This window comes from Chelonia mydas, chromosome 6, assembly GCF_015237465.2.
Source record: "Chelonia mydas isolate rCheMyd1 chromosome 6, rCheMyd1.pri.v2, whole genome shotgun sequence".
Classification (NCBI taxonomy): domain Eukaryota; kingdom Metazoa; phylum Chordata; order Testudines; family Cheloniidae; genus Chelonia; species Chelonia mydas.
In genome coordinates, this window is record NC_051246.2 from 59,516,677 (window position 1) to 59,523,085 (window position 6,409).

Here is a 6,409-nt window from a genome sequence, read left to right on the forward strand (position 1 = left end):
CCTTATGTCAACCTAACTCTGTAGGGTAGACCAGAGACAAGTAATTGGGCACTAGGCATCGTTGTGAAGAGTTTAACAAAAAAGGCAGCAAAAAGGGTGTATGAAGAACAGTTTAGAAATGATAATGTCATTATATAAATCAGTGATACAACCTCACCCACAATGCTACATTCTGTTTTGGTCACCCTGTCCTAGGATATATCTGCAAGAGTCGACAGATTGACCATATCAGTGGTGTGCACAGACTTCTTTACAGATTGAAAAGATTGAAACTATTTTTTTTGGTGAGTAAACAAATAAGGATCATATAAAAAGTAATTGTATGGAGCAGGTAATTCATGCACTTGTATTTACCCCTTCTTATAATGCAACACAAAAAGGGGCACTCAAATGGAGACAAAGGGGCAGCAAATGTAAAAAGGGGACACTTTCTTATACACCTGCCAGATCCTAGATTAAATTGGCTGCTGCCCTGATTGGTCTGGACCTGTTCTCTTTCTGAATATCTGTCTAAGGCTGTGCCTACACGACAGAGACTATCCTGACATTTCTATGTTGGTGTAGCCATGCTGACATAGCCCTGTAGTACAGGTGCAGCCTACACCAACAGAAGTGGTTTTTCCATTGATGTAGGAACACCACTTCCCTGAACAAAGTTAGCTACATCGATGGAAACAGTCTTCTGTCAACATAGCTAAGTCTGCACTGGAGGTGAGGTCGGCATAACTATGTCAGTCAGGGGGTAGTTTCTTCATACCCTGACTGTGACACAATTTTGTTAACTTCACTTTTAAGTGTAGAACAAGCCTAATTTCTTACTCCCTATGAGTCAGCATCCTGGTGGATGGTGTCTCTTGAGAAAGGAAAGTTACTTATCTGTAATGCTGCCTCAATAAAGATACTGTTCCAAGTGGATACCCACCTCCTCTCGGAGTTTGGGGATTATCTTCTTTTAAAGTATATCAATGCTTGCATCTTGCTTTTTGGGGGGGAAGGAGTTGGTTTTTTTGTTTCTTGTTTTAGTCCTAGTTAATCATTTTGAATTGTCCTGTCATCCTGGGAGCTTCATGTCTTGCACAGCAGAAGGAACTGACTAGAAAGCCCAAAGAGCAGCATTTATGCCCAGAGTGGGCCTGGATCACACTCTGCCCCACAAGTGCTGCCATCAGGGGGCCAAAATTCTTTGAGGAAATTCCACCTATTTCAGATGAAGGAGCCAGAATTGTGTGATACTGCTTCCCTGGTGATCGTATTCGGACAGGTCAGTAGCTTTCCCATTGTACTTACCTAGCATTTGTAAAGCTCTACCCACATAAATAAATAAATGCCAAAATTTTCAGAAGTGTCTGCTGATTTTGGGTGCATCAGTTTTGGGGTGTGCAACATGAGACACTTTGGAGCCTGATTTTCAGAGGTCATCGGCCCCCCACAGTTCTAATTGAAGTCAATGGGAGTTGCAGCTGCTGAACACCTGTGGAAATCAGGGCCAACAGTGTCTCAAGCTTGGCACTCAGAATTGTAAACATCCAAAATCAGTGGACACTTTAGAATATTTTGGCATAAGCGACTTGTTCAAGGCCACCAAGCGAACCAAGTTTTACATTAATTTGCCCTTCTCTGGAAGCTTTCATCCTAGGCAACTCAAAGGATTTTTTAAAATATTAATGAGCCACCCAGCACCTCTTTGAGGTAAGTAAGTATTCATCTTCATTTTACAAATGGGAAAACAAAGACACAGGCTAAGTGACTTGTCCAAGGTCTCATTGGAAGTGGTCAGTGGAAGGGGCAGTGATAGAACCCTGATCGCCTGAGTTCTCTTCACCCTGTGGAAGCGGTGGCAGCAAATCAGAGCAATGCCCCATCTCAAACCAAGCTGATTAAACCAATTTGTGAAATACAAGTACAGGATGTGAAATGAACTGGTGAGTCTCAGTTTAGCTCCTAGCAGCCAGGTGTCCATGGCACAAAAAATCACCGCCACAATCAGCTGTAATTGGATTCCATCTTGGGAGCTCAGGCCAAGGTCTAAATGGGCCATGGAAGCGGAGCACAGGGGATGCGACAGTATGTAGAAGGGAAGCTTGCACTGCTGGTTACCTACTTTGTGACTAAAGGTAACTTCAGTCTCAAGAGCTGCTGATTTTAATGCCTTTAATAAACACCAACTGTACATGAAAACAGTGAAAAGCGCAAAAGAGAAAACAACTGTTTGTGATAGTTCTGTTAGCATTGAAGCCACTGGCAAACTCTCTCCTATCTCTGCTGGTGTCATTATCACTGTCCATCAAGATGGCTGATGCTGGCAAGAGGCTCTGAAATGCTGGTATCTAGCATCAGAAAAACAAACGTGCAGCTTCTTCCTGGTGAGGAATATTACATATGCCCCTGAGGCCTGTTGCAATGCCACACTGAGGGAAAGGGTCAGCTTGCTTTTAAATTGACCCAGTCACACAGGGGAGGCTGTCAGCACTTCTTTGGGTCTATTGTTAACTGTCTCTTTTAATGTAGTAGGTGAAATGAAGGGAGCAGTGTGTGCCTATGTGGGAGAGAGGCAGTTAATGGGTTAACAGTTTTCTCTCAGCTCTTCCTTCCTTTAATAAACTTAGATTTCCCTAGTCAGCTCACTTGTTAATTTCCTTTTGGTGTGACTATAATGCTGTAAGTTTCCTTAAATTCAGCAGGGCACCTCAGGACAGGCTCTGTATGAGGAGACTGAGTCTGCAATAATGTGTCTGATTCAGTGAGTTAGCGGCTGAGAGGGAAGGAACCATGGTGTGACTTTCCTATTAATGAAGCAGACTGGTTTCTATGGAGATGCCTTGCTCTCCTATCAGTCGCCATCTCCCCCTCCCCCTCCCAAGGTGTCTCAGGCAAGCAGTGGCTGAAGGGAAGCAGGCACACACCACGCCCAACACACAGCTGTATTCTCTGACCTGTCCCCAGTGGGCTCAATAAACAGATCCCTCACCAAGGGTGTTAAATTGCAAGAGCAGCCTTCATGGGCTGTGCCACATGCCTGTCTCCTTTTGGAGATACTGAGCTGTGGGCGAGAGGGAGCAGCAGATGCCAGTTTTTGCAGACAGAACAGTTGCCACATGAATTGTGCTGCAATTCACTTACAAGGGGGAAGGGGGTGTCTAAAAATAGCAAATATCTGACAGAAAATCAAAGGCACCAGGCTGCTGTAGAACAGAATGTGGTGACTCACTAGACTTTTCATCACTCTGAAGCCCCGGATTCGAAGCCCATTTTAGTCCAAGTAAAATAAGTTTGCTGGTCTCAGATGGGTGGCTGTCCATATTCCTTACAGCTGCCTCACGTTTCTGAGTGATTGGGACACTCAGCAGAGTGGCCTTCAAAAAAGGAGAAGGAAAGGGCTACAGGTTGGGACTAAAGTGATCCAGGACTGGGAATCACATGGAGTGCTGTAGGTCAGGTTTGAGGGGCAGGCCAGGAGCAGAGGTGTGTGCATGAGGGGCTAGGCATACTATAGAGGGTGTCAGAGTAGCAGCCGTGTTAGTCTGTATTCGCAAACAGAAAAGGAGTACTTGAGGCACCTTAGAGACTAACCAATTTATTTGAGCATAAGCTTTCGTGAGCTACAGCTCACTTCATCGGATGCATACTGTGGAAAATACAGAAGATGTTTTTATATACACAAACCATGAAAAAATGGGTATTTATCACTACAAAAGGTTTTCTCTCCCCCCACCCCACTCTCCTGCTGCTAAAAGCTTATCTAAAGTGATCTTCTTACAATGTGTATGATAATCAAGGTGGGCCATTTCCAGCACAAATCCAGGTTTACTTCCCCCCCCCCCCCCCAACAAACCCACTCTCCTGTTGGCAACAGCTTATCTAAAGTGATCACTCTTCTTACAATGTGTATGATAATCAAGGTGGGCCATTTCCAGCACAAATCCAGGTGTGATGCAGGTCAATATTGAGGTGCACTGCGTCCTGTGTTGGCCATGGGGACATTGACAGAGCTGTGGAAGATGCTGAAGGATTGCAATAGCAGAGGTTACTGCAGAGACCGGATTGAGGTGAGTCAGTAGAGTTGTGCTAGAAAGCCCAGGATTGGAGTAGGCTGCAGGTCTGGGTTGTGGTGTACTTGCAGACCTATATAGATTCAAGAGCATTGGAGAGACATTTCACAGCCCCTGTCTGGCTCTGGGCAGTGCTATCAGTCTTCAGTTTTCATAATCACCAAGATTTAAATGAGAAAATGTAAAGTAACCTGCGCAAAGTTTCCTAGGGATTGGGTTGGCAGGGAGAAGTAGTCTTCAAATCCCTAGGTACTCTGCGGCAGGTTGGTCCCAATATCTATGGCAAGGGCCCTGGATTCTGTTATGCTCTGGTGCAGCAGGCTGGGAATTCCATGACAGCTTAATTTTAATTTTTTTATAAGGAAGATTCCAGTAAATTTGATATGAAAATAAACACCACAGCAAGAGCGGGACCTGTAGCAATTTTTGCTGCTATTGAATACACCAGACCTGGGTATCACTGACTACTTCAGATGTAACCAAGTAGGTGAGAAGGAACTCCCAATGGCAAATTGCCCCAATCTTGTTTGGAAGTAAGGGTATCCTCAGAACCTCTCCTCTTCCTCCTTTATAAAAAAGGGATTAAGTAAAATTGGCCTGATTGACCATCTGAGCCTTTTACAGGTGGTAACATTTTGCTGATCACCTTTGTGACACCAGCCCTGTGGGGGACCCCTGGGAGACATACTATACCATTTCCCCACCACATTTTAAAATTATCTTAATCAGAATGATGTCTCTACTGTTAATTGAGCTGTACAGCTTCTCCCACCTTCTCTCCCAAAGCTATTGCCTTGGCTCTTTTGCTCTTCTCCCTCTGTGACAACTCGTGCTAGTTACAACCTTGAACACCAGTTGGTGCCACAAGTCCTCCTTTTCTTTTTGCAGATACAGACTAACACGGCTGCTACTCTGAAACCAGTTCTAAGTGGATGACTCAAAACTCAATCTCCTGTGTCTCAGTCTTCCATCCTTTTGTCTCCCATCTCTCTTGTTTCTGCTCGCTCCCTCTGAGACGCAAAGGACACCTCCTGTGCTCTTATGGACTTGGTATTTTACTGAAATGCTAATGTTTGAGAGGAAGTCAGCACTGAAGGGGTTAAAAGTGGGGACAGGCCCAAACCAGAACCTCAAATCCACACCACCGTTGGCTGTTCTCAAAGGAGAAGATATTATATTGGAAATGCAGCTCCCCTAATCTCATGGACCAGTTAGGGTATTCCGATCCAAATTCACCTTTACAGTTTTGATTCACAGTCAGCTCCAAATACCATAAAAGGCCTAATTTCCAAATCCTATCCGCTCATCCCTTCTCATCTTTAAGTGTGAAGTAATATGCACTGGAAAACATAATCCCAATGATACATACAAAATGATGGGGTTTAAATTAGCTGTTACCACTCAAGAAAGACATCTTGGCGTCATTGTGGATAGTTCTCGGAAAACATCCACTCAATGTGCAGCAGCAGTCAAAAACTCTAACAATGTTGGGAACCATTAGGAAAGAGAAAGATAATAAGACTGAAAATATAATAATGCCATTATATAAATCCAAGGTATGCCCATAGCTTGAATACTGCATGCAGTTCAGTTCATCCCAGTTCAAAAATGATATATTAGAATTGGAAAAGGTTCAGAGAAGGGTAACAAAAATAATGAAGGGTATGGAACAGCTGCTATATGAGAAGAGTTTACGAAGCCTAGGACTGTCCATTTTTAAAAGAGAGATGACTATGGGGGATGTGATAGAGGTCTATAAAATCATTAACCATGTGGAGAAAGTGAATAGGGAAGTTTTGTTTACCGCTTTGCATAACACAAAAATGAGGGGTCAGCCAATGAAACAAAAAGGCAGCAGGTTTAAAACAAAAAAAAAGGCAGTACTTCTTCACCCAATGCACAGTTAACCAGTGGAACTCATTGCCAGAGGATGCTGTGATGGCCAAAAGTATAAATGAGTTCAGAAAAGAATTAGATAAGTTCATGGAGGATAGGTCCATAGTTATTAGCCAAGATGGTCAGCGGTGCAACTTCATCTTTTGGGTGTCCCTAAACCTCTGACTGCTAGTTGGTACTGGATGATGGGATGGATCACTCAATAATTCCCTGTTCTTCCCTCTGAAGCATTTGGCACTGGCCACTTTTGGAAGACAGGTGACTGAGCTAGATGGACCATTGGTGTGACCCAATATGTCTGGTCTTATGTTCTTCACAGCTTCACTAAAGCCTCTCCAGCACTGCTTTTACATTTTCTTGCTAAAAAGCAAGACAGGAATCTTCCTGTGCTTGGCAAGGGTGTGACCCTGAACTCTGTCTCACGCCACAGCATAACCTTATGCCATCTATGTACTCAATGGTAT